Here is an 11,227-nt window from a genome sequence, read left to right on the forward strand (position 1 = left end):
TGCAGCGCTGTAACCCCTGTCCCTGTGTGTGTACCTTTCCCGATTCGAGTTAATAAATGTGTTGTTCAGCCCCAGTCCTGAGTCCCACGCCTGCTCCATTCCGTACCCAAACCCGCGGTCGATACCGCGTAGTTCAACACCGTTTGATGTTCTGTCGTGATTGTTGACGGTAAAGCTTAGATCTACTTGTTTTTAAATTTGATTATAGGTCCTGTATTTGTTGAGTGACACATGCCAAGCTTAGTAGTTAATGTTTCCATTGAGTTCCAGTACACCCAATAACTATAAATAACAGTTTTTTCTCATGAAATATTGATTCTTACTATGGCAGCGCGCCAAAAAATATTGCTTTAAATCAAGGACGTCGTGCGGGACGCATACACTGTCCACGCAGTTAATCTTGGTTTTCTTTTACGGCATGTCAGTCATTTCTTTTCTTTGCTCTTAGAAACAATAAGGTCCCTTTTTGTGCCTATCTATATGCTTTTGCTTAAACTATGATGTCAAGTTTACTTCATATTCCTTTTCACAACTTTATTTCATCCCACTGAAGGACCAAAACCGACACCATATAATGAAAGAATTGTCAATCGATTGTTTACATACGTACATACGTACATCGTAAAGTTGCTTGAAAGTCTCTAAGATTAGTTGTTTTCGGGAAACTCACCCCTGTTCTTTATCCTTCTGCTCTCACTGTGTTTATTACCGCCATCTACTGTCTCCTCTAACTGTGTATTGTCAGCATGCATATCTTGTGTATTATTTATTGTTGTTGGTTTTGTCATTCTATTAAGACGCCACCTTTCAAGGTGCTATATAAATTAATGTTTATTATTATTATTTATTTTTTTAAAGTTGTACATTCTGACGCCATGAGATTTTTAGATTTTGAGATTCTCATATTTTTGGCTTCTACAGCAAACAGTAACAATGCGCTTGAATGGTTCTGCAAAAGTTTAGCTGTATCTTTAAAGCCATCCTCATCTTTATCAGGTACAAAGAAAAGAAGGTAGGCCGGCTTCTGTTTGGAATGTTTTAGTTAGTTTTAATTTTTTAAACCCCAAGTAAACATATTTTGTGCCTTTCTCTGAACTTTTTTGCATTTCAGTTCAGTTGTTTTTAAGCTTATTTTACAGTTGCTAGGTTCTTGAATTGTGCAGTATTTCTTTTGGGTTTTGTGCAAATCATATTCTAACGGTTGGGGGGAAAAAGCACAGGTGCCATCCCACCATTAAACCCTGAAACTTACCTTAGCCGATTCTTCAACTAAACCAGACATGTTAACTAAGTGTTACAGTATGTTCTTCGAATGTGTGTCAGCCAATCAGATTTCAGGACTGGAATTATTGGTTTTGTAATAGGGAATATAGTATGGAATCACGTATCTAAAGAAATGAATAATGATATTAATTTAAGGATCTGAATATCTAAAAATATGTATCTATATAGCAGGTAGTATTACTGTATTCCACTTTCTTTGTAAATACAGAATAACAGATTCACAACGTGAAGCTGTGTCACTCTTCTGGGTAAAAAAAAAACGTTTTGAACACCCTGTTTTTAATAAGCTGCTGAGTAAAGAACAGGAATGTTCCTGCTGTCAGTCTTTACCGAAGATATCCCTAATAGTATTAATAATGAATGACCTTGGACAAGCTGTAAACTCAAAGTATTACCCTGGTCCACATTCTTTGTAATCGTCTTTGTAAACAAAAAAACTTTATTTTGTGTGACGATATAAAGTTTTCACGAAACCTCCTCGAGTTGTGAGAACACGTGCCTTGTGTATACAGCACATTGTGAATGTTTTCACAGCCTTCATTTTGTCGTTTTTATGGCATTTTTTGACCACGCACGAATATTCTTATGTCCATATCTTCGCAGGGGAATCAGTGCGAATTGTAATACTAATTAAATGACCGCGGGCACTTTCCACCCCCTCTACATTCTCCGAGTAGAATAGGCTAACCTTCTAATGAAAGACAGTCCACCCTCCCCCACGGAAAGGAAAAGTGCCCGCAGGCAGGCAGTATGGTCAGTAACAGTGAACAGTTTTAACTGCACTGCATCCCAGAGAATACCAGGGCGCATTTTTTCTACTCCCTGGCGGAAACGGGCTTCCATAAGAATCAGTATAGCTTCTGGGAAATCCATTTTTCCTGCATTAAAGTTGAACTCGTTCAGAGCGCCGTACATTGCAAACTCCAAGTGTTTCATTATGAGCTGAAGACACTCACAGCTGAAGAAAGGATTCACAGCCGAAACAATATTATTAGAGTTCATAAAGCCTGTATTACGTACTATGCCTATGTCTGCAATACACCTTTGCTAGTTAATGCTACAGTACTTCACTTTCTCGGGCGTGATTTTTTTAGGTAAAATCCAGGCTAGCAGGCTTGTTTTGTGATCTTCCTAAGATTGTTGAGCGCGGTGTCAAAATGTTTCCATATGAAAGGCAGTGACGTCACCATCCTGAGGTGTGTGTAGTAGATCTGTGATGTGGTTGAGCGTGAATTGTGGTGAGCCTCTGATTGGGGGAAAAAAAGACCATGTTCAAAAAATCCTAAAAAGAGAATTAAAGTTTCACATAACAAGGCATGAGGTGTGCTGGCAGCTGTGGGATGCAGTGGTGGCCTGGCACGTTGAGGTGGGCTTTCAGCTGTGTGGTGTGACGCAGTGGTGTTCATCAGGCACAAGTTCATCAGTGAAAAGACCACTGGCATTTTTCCTTCCCCCTACATTCTCAGAGCAGAATCGAATTTAATATTAGCATAATTTATTACAGTGCTAAGTTTAATATTTTTTATTTACTAATAGTTTATGCTAACACCTAACTTTTTTAACGTGAGAAGTACTACTGTAAGTACCTACTGTACTGTACTTAAGTACTACCATAAGAAGTACTGCTGTATGCAACAAAAAAAAGGAGTGGTGAAACAGCCCTACTCATACAGTATCAGTATCAACAGACATTGTATCAGTATCAGTTCTTGCTTTGTGCTGGGTTTAGCAGTTTTCCAAACATAGTCTTTCAGCTAATGCCATACCATCCTTATTGGATTTAAATCTGGAGATTCGGCTGGAGTTTTCACCCAGTTCACTCGTTCTGCTATAAGCCTCGCCCTTGCTGCTGTGTGTTTCGGATCGTTTTCTTGAAAGAGACTGTGCCTTGATCCAATGTGCTCCCTGATATATGGGCCGGCATGCTGTGTGACCCCGACTTCCTCGAAGAATTCCCGATCCATAATTCCTTCGAAATAAAATTGTTTTTCAAGAAATGTAATGCAAGGTGCTTTCTAACGTTGGGCAATGTGTTTTTTCTCGAAATTTTGTTTCGAGAGACTAGATAAGTAATTCAAGTGTTTATGATATGTCACTGTTGTGAATGTCTGTGGAGTGTATCTTATTAGCCTGTCCTGACTGGTGGAGCTCATCCAGCTGTGTCTGGATATCTTGGTCAAATATTCGGGTAGTATGTTTTGTCTGTTTAGGGTTCTGTAGCATTCCACACGGCTGGGCAGCTTGTTCCCCCCTCCCACCCCTCTCTGTGTACAATAGAGCCTCCTGTCCTGGCTGGTAGAGCTCATCCAGCTGTGTCTGGCTAATATTAAAGCCAGTACTTTAATATTGTTTTCTGTATGTTTATCAATAGTGGGTACTGCCCTAATTCGGTCCTGCACCCGTTGTTAGGTGTTTTTTAGGTGTTGTTAGGGCTTCTACCAAATATGAACACATGGCTTTAAAATGTATACAATTGTAATATTTCCTTTTTTCCCATTGAAAGAATAACATATGTGGTGTGAGAAAGAGGTCCTCATTTAATTGCATGAAACTCTGGCACTGGGGCAACAAACTGAACAAAGTTCAAGAGGGTATACGCTTTCTGTAGACACTTTATTTCCTCTTTTTCCATACTCTAAGAAATGATTTGGGAAACCTGTGGGACACTGGAGGTCATTATACATGAGCCTCTTTCTGCACCTTTTAAGCTATTGAAACCTAGTTGCCTTGTTACAAGGTCTAATATTACAGTAGGTGTGGTTTCCGTCTCCTAATTTCTGAGAATGATCAAATTGGGGAATAAGTTGTAGGGAATACCACTCTTGCACTTCTAAGAAAAGACTATCTCAAATGAAACTCGCTATAGAAAGACATCTTGTTGAAAAATTCTTTATTTTTTGTCATTTCTAAAGAAAAAACATTCATCAAGTCCTTCACAAATGTTTTGTTTGTGACTTTCTCTGTTCTTCCCTTTCACACTCAACTGAACTATGTGTTATGTCTTGTAAACGTAATCAAACATTTCACTTAGGTGTGTGGGTTAACACAAACCCATATTGTATGAAACATTCAGTTTTTCATTCACGTTTTTTCTAACAATTGCATCCATGCTAGGACTACAGTAAACAACACTTTTTACTAAAGTAAATGAAATTGTTCATTAAACAAGACACATTGTTTTAAATGTATGCAATACGACGACACTAAAAACAACACTGAAACTTTTCATTGAAATACTGGACGAGATTGTGCATATTCAATGGATTTCTCCTGGTGCTTTTTTCATCAGTCTTTTCATATTCTTGTTCTCTACTCAGGTGTCTCCTGTTCCTTTGGTGATGTCTGCTGTACACACATGGTATCATACACTTGAGCAAAGTGTGATACCACCGTTTGTTCTTCTCCTAAAATAAAGATGAACATTGACAAAAGTCAGAAGCACTCTTTTCTTTGACAGACGAACAAAACAATGCAAGAATAACCATACTCTCTGTTCCTTACTCATTTCTACCTACCTGTTTGACCACTTTGTCTGCTTCAGTCAGGACAGGGTGCTGGGGCTGACTCTGAGCAATCTGAGAAGAGCTCTCTGTGATCTTCTCCCCTACAGTGGCTACATTGTACTCTGTTTGAAATCCAGGTATCGCCTCTGGTAAGTTCCCCGGTCCTTTTTGGGACTTGAAAGGGTAGAATCATTTTGTGACTACATTTCATTGTCATGCACTGATATGTTCTGGTTTGTGTTCGATTACTGCAGGCGTTCAAGTACTTTCTTTTTGTTCTAGACTGGCAGTGTTTGAGATGGTAGGAACTTGTCATATTCTCAACTTATTTTCTCTATGAGACTCTGAATGCTCTGTAAACATACTATTTTAGCAATTCTTAGAAATCTGAAAGCAGTGTTACCTGTATCATTTTTTGTCTTGGTAGTAGTATTGCAGCTCCAACATCAGCACTTAAATAATGGTTTGTGATGTTACTTGTCCTTGGAGTTAGTATACTCCTGAGAAGTCAAGAGAAATCTTACGTAAGCATTAATTATGTTTCACTTTTGAAAGCAAAGTACGTGTCAAGTACTTTGAAGGCATTTGTTGATACTTTTAAGCACTTTCGTTGATTATTATTATCCTTCAATTAGTTATTCCAAGTCCCACATTCTCTGCATGATCTCACTCCATATTCAGAATGTGGGAATACAGTTGTTTAAAGGAAATGCCACTGAATAGATAGTAGCTGCACTCTACAAAGATGAATTTGCTAATTAATCAGTCAGGGACACAGCTTATACTTCAGTAGTCTTAGATCATGTAATGATGATTTTTGTACTTTATAACTAGCAAAATCCCCATATCCTGTTCATTGCCCCATTTCCGGTCATGTGGATTGACTTATGCCTGAAGTGGTTAATTCTCACCTTGACATCTCGTAGAACAACTGAATCTCTACCAAGGGTGAATGTGTCCTTCCTCTTAATGTCTAAAAGAAAAGGTTAAAATTCATTGAAACAAAATGCAACAACCCAAAATGTTTGGGAGGTCGTTTCCACAGTTATTTCATAAGACAGTGCTTGGAGTGAAACTACATGACCATGGTGAAGAAGTAAAAACACTTTACCTTGTTCCTCCTGACTGATGTCCTTATGCATGTTTTGCACAGTTGAGCATTTTGTGTCTTGTCGTCTGTGTAGGCAACAGCCCTCTTCCCTGGGATAGAACTAGATGATATTTAGACACGTTAATTTGACTTCTCCATTGCTCACATTGATGTGGATATGATTATAATGCTCTGTTTTGTGGGCTTCCCAAGAAAACAATAAATCCCTTACTACTTGTTCGAAATGCAGTAGCACAGATCCTAACAAATACAAGAAAGAGAATATCATTCTCGTTTTGAAAAAACTTCACTGGTCACCTGTATTATCTAGGATAAATTTGAAAGTTCTTTTACTTGTTTTTAAAGCTTTAAGCAACCTAGCAAGTCTGTACCTTACTGAATGTCTGTCTTCATATGTTCCTATACGTGACCTGAGATCTGCACATACTGGCCTACTGCAAATACCACATGTGAAATGCAGAAAGAGTGGAGAGGCTGCTTTTGTTTTTATGCTTCTAAATTATGAAACTCACTTCCACTTTTTATTAGGCAGTCAAGCTCGGTACATTGTTTTAAAAAAACATTTGAAAATGTTGCTTTTAGTTAAAGTGGTTCTTTGTTCTTTCTATTTCTGTTTCTTTTTTTAGTTCTCTTTAATTGTTCTTATTTTATTACGACTTTCCTAATTTTTATTTCTTTAATTGACATGTATGTTGCTTTACTGTATTGCTTTATTTTCCTTTACAACTGAAAGTATATCTCTCAATTTTAATATTTTATTTTTACGCTTGGTTTTTAAAGCACCAAAGCACTATTTGTATGAAAGGTGCTCTATAGATAAAGTTTATTATTATTATTTTTAATATTATTATTATACTTTGTTACATTTTTGGTTAGGACAAAGATTCTAGTAGAGGTGGCCTCTTTTACCCCGTTCCAAAAAATTGGAAAACTACCTTCAGGATACACTGACAATGACCATCTACTGTCTCCTCTAACTGTGTATTGTCATCATGCATATCTTGTGTATTATTTATTGTAGTTGGTTTTGTCATTGTGTAAAGAAGCCACCTTTCAAGGCACTATATAAAATAATGTTTGTTATTATTATTTACATTTTTCGTCGTAAAATCTGGCGAAGAGTCCTAAGAGAATATCAAAGAACACGTTGCTCTTACCTTTCCATTCCAAGAAATACCCTCAGCTCGGATTGCAGAGATTGACCTCTCTGTCTCAAATTCTGAGAAACATAGACTCGATTGAAAAATGACCATTTCCTAAGATTCACATAACATCACCAGTCAACATTTGCCACTTGACATCAATAGAAACCATAGAGTACATGACATTTCCAATCAGTTTTCTTTCAAGGTACAATACCAATCGCCTTGCCAGAAGAGTTATACTGCGGTAGATAAATATTACAAATGTCAGATGCACGCAGAGTTGTTTGGATTACTATGAAAAGATTGGCAAATATATTTATGTTCATTATATTTCTTGGAGTGACAGAGCTAAAGAGAAAAAATACTTACCTTTATCTCTGCAGACAGGATCGCAAGGGATTCCCTTATACTGGGTTCCTATATAACAAATAATACATTATTCAAAAAACATGATATTTCTCTGTCCATTGGCGGCATGATTGTTTATCATTACAGTTTTAGTTAGCTTTAATTTTGTAAACCCCAAGTAAACATAGTTTGTGCCTTTCTCTGGACTTTTTGGCATTTCAATTCAGTTGTTTGTAAGGTTATTTTACAGTTGCTAGGTTGATGAAGTTCCTGAACTGTGCAGTATTTCTTTTGGGTTTGGTGCGAATCATATTCTAGCGGTTGGGGGAAAAAAGCACAGGTGCCATCCCACCATTAAACCCTGAAACTTACCTTAGCCGATTCTTCAACTAAACCAGACATGTTAACTAAGTGTTAGAGTATGTTTCAAAGTGTGTATTTTTGCAAACACAACTGAAGTTCTGTTGTCTCCTTGGAGACACCTGGAACTGGTGTGATGCTGGTTCTATGACATCATTCGTTCTAAATGTAAATGCAGGTATTGGCACAACATAGTAAATTGATGTAAAGTTATGGATCCATTTATGATTTTCACTCAGTTTGAAAGAGTTCCTGTCGTGTGGTTAAAGTTTGTGTTACGGAGGGTTAACTGGGGTTCTGGCTACTAGTTAGGCTTGGTCATTCAGTCATCTGGTTCATGAAATAGGAAGCTAAGAGATCTGTGTTTTAGTTTTACTGTTTGTTTTTGTTCCATAGAATAAGAAATGTTTCATTAATATTAGTAATAGAGTAGCTGTTTCTCTAAACAGTGTGTGTCAGTTTGCACTGCAGGTGTGCCAGGTAGAGACCATTTAAGAACCCAAAAATATGCTGTCATTTACTGCCGTGGCTAATTTCTGTTAAACTTGTCTCTCACTCACTTTGATGAGCAAAATGTCCATACATAAAGCATACATTTCTGATTGGTCAGAAGAAGCTTCTTAACATATAAGGTATAAAGAAAGTCAGAAAGTTAGGCACTTAGGTCAGCCTTAGGCAGTTAACCAAGACCATAATCCGATAAGAAGCTATTCCCTTTCATGTTGCTAAATCACATGTAGGATACATGAGTTACACCTCCACTTAAGAGACCTTAAAGAGACCTTGGCCAGCCAGGAGTGTAGAAAACCGTAAAACAGTTCTTGAGGACCTAATTGTTAACTCTTAACAGGCAAAGGTTCCTTCAGTCCTATGAGAAATATTTTAGAATTGAACTAAAGTGTGTTTCCGATACAGGAGCATATGTCTGTCAGGGCCTGTTGGAGAGGCCCTGCATGAGAACCCCTGGCTGCAGTTCCACATCCCCCTGAAAGTAAATAGAGCCATAAGCACGGAGCTAAGGACACTGCTCCAGGACATGCTGGCTGTCGATCCTGACCAGCGACCAGAAGCCATCCAGCAGAAGAAGCAAGTCAGGCAAGCCATGGCAAGAGAGAAAACATCTTTGTAGTGACTGATAGCAAGATGTCCGTGACCAAGGGCAATTCGTCTGAGTAAAGTCTGATTTCATTTTTATGTCCCGAAAGGCCACTGCCTTTGTGCTGTAGATTTCTGATTTAGACGGGCATTTCTATGGACAACTTTGACTTTTCTGTGGGTCCAATGAAAATAAGTTTTTTAACTTATTCTTTGTTACAGTTTTCGAAAGTTTAAAGACATTCATTGAGTTGACGATAAAGGAAAAGTTTCATCTTTCACCTCTTGGAAGGTAGGCCGGTCAGAGGTACAATATATGTCTTCATGTCTCCATCCTCCATGTTTGTAACTACAGGTTTCACAGTGTTAAGCTAAGACACAAAAACACCTACAAATGGCAGTTCCAAATGTATCAAATGTATAAACATGGGCTGAAAAAGTGTGTACAGTATATACTCTGTGTAGGTCTGATAAAAGTATTCGAGTCAAAGTGTCATATGGATACAAATTCTCATGATTTTGTATTGTGTGTTTTTTCTCTGTTCTGCTTTATTGAAAGAAATCAGATGCTCTTCCTGAAACTTACCTTAGCTGATTCTTCAGCTAAACCAGACAGACTTCTGAAATTCTCAAATATTATCAAATCTTGTTGGTGCAGAGGTGGTGGAGCCCATTACCAACAGACTCACAGCTGAAATTGCTGTGAAAAGGGCTTCTACCAAATATTAAGATGTGGGTGAAAATGTATACAATTGTAATATTTCCTTTTTTCCCATTGAAAGTATAACATATGTGGTGTGAGAAAGAGGTCCTCATTTAATTGCATGAAACTCTGGCACTGGCGCAACAAACTGAACAAAGTTCAAGGGGGTATACGCTTTCTGTTGTAGCGGCGAGGCTTAATAATAAGGCAGAATTAAGTGTTTCTGAGCTTTCCCAAATTAGGCCTCATTTCTCTGTTCATCTCTGTGGTGCAGCCACAGAGAAACCATTCATGCAAGGTGATTTAAGGTCCAAGGACAGCTCCCAAAGGGGGATGCACTTAGCTAAGCCTGGCTATCATGATCAATGGTCACCCATTGGCGCCTATCTGTCTAGGGAGTGCGAGTTGGACATCTGGATTGCATTCCTAAGTGTCAGGACTAAGTGACTCATATCTCACCTTGATCAACCAATCAGGGACTGGTAGGGCCGAGTAACCCACGTGAGACTCTGATGCCCATGGAACTTTCAGCCAATCAATGAGCTGAAGTTCCTCCAGGTAAAAACAGGCAACACAGAGAGCCTGGGAGATTCAGATTCAGATTCAGATTCAGATTCAACAAGATTCTGTGAGAATTCCAGGGCAGGACGGCCCAGGAGCAGAAGGCTCCCAAGGGCAGGACATTCTCGCAGCGCGCCTCCTGACCATCCTGAGACTCAGCCCGGACAACCACGGAACGGCCAGTGTGTCCGAGTGCCAGAACTTTCCTTTGTTCTAAGAGTCTAGAGTGGAGGTTGCCAGAGAGTAACCAGCAGCAGGCCTCGTGAACAGGTCGGAACTGTGGACAGCTGAATTACTATTCAGAACTAGCTCTTCATCGGGAACGAACCGGTCCTCTTCCTGACTTGCTGGGACCCACAGTCATCTTTTCTCCTGTGCACAAACTTTGCTAGTTAAAGCCAACAGTGAGCATCAGCAGCGCACCGTCGCAAGCCGCACAGCACAGCCTGGCACCGAGCCAGAGAGCGCGGATTGGACAGCAACGGCCTGCAACTGTTTCTTTGTGCCCGCAGGAGATCTGAATCCCCAAAGATTGGATGAGTATTCAACTTCAATGCATTACAGCTCGAGAATTCAATTGTTATCCCAACCAGTTGATATCAATTTAATTCCTAAGAGTTATGTACTTATTTGAGTATCTAATGTAGAAGTTGTAACCAAGTTCATTTACGAAACGGTCTTAATGAATGATATACTGAACGTATGTCCTCTTGATGTGTAACTCTTTGTAACTGATTGAATATATATCTTTTGTATTCTGATAACCCTCTCGATAAGATCTGTTAGGTTTATATGCATATTCTATGTATTAATAAATGTATCCTCGTGTATTAGTACCTGTGTGTGCACGTTGTTTGAGTTATGTCGCATGGTTGGATTCTAAAGCCATTAAAAGAATCAACTTTGTGATTTACTGCTACAATTAATAATTGTCTCAGTAAATGCCCAAACCCTACAGAACTGGTGCCTTCAGAGAGCCACTATGATTACATATTTGGCGTCCCTGAACCGGCTTAATCTACATTATTTGGCGTCCCTGGCACGGGCGTGGCAAGACTGAAATGAGTCAACCAAGCGGAATAATTCAATATAAAACGCCGCGGGTTTCATACACAAC

The 11,227-nt window shown here is 38.9% G+C and overlaps 1 long non-coding RNA gene across 1 annotated transcript; it reads right to left on the minus strand.

The window, feature by feature from the left end:
- Positions 1-4,804: 4,804 nt before the first annotated feature.
- LOC138226656 (uncharacterized) lies at positions 4,805-7,799 on the minus strand. The gene is made up of 7 exons (XR_011184620.1): positions 7,764-7,799; positions 7,413-7,460; positions 7,056-7,117; positions 5,899-5,998; positions 5,699-5,760; positions 5,191-5,287; positions 4,805-4,961 (listed from the first exon to the last, which is right to left on the minus strand). It is a non-coding gene; the product is annotated as an uncharacterized lncRNA (long non-coding RNA).
- Between the last annotated feature and the right edge of the window lie 3,428 nt (positions 7,800-11,227).

This window comes from Lepisosteus oculatus, unplaced genomic scaffold (genome assembly GCF_040954835.1).
Source record: "Lepisosteus oculatus isolate fLepOcu1 unplaced genomic scaffold, fLepOcu1.hap2 HAP2_SCAFFOLD_146, whole genome shotgun sequence".
In the NCBI taxonomy this organism is placed as follows: domain Eukaryota; kingdom Metazoa; phylum Chordata; class Actinopteri; order Semionotiformes; family Lepisosteidae; genus Lepisosteus; species Lepisosteus oculatus.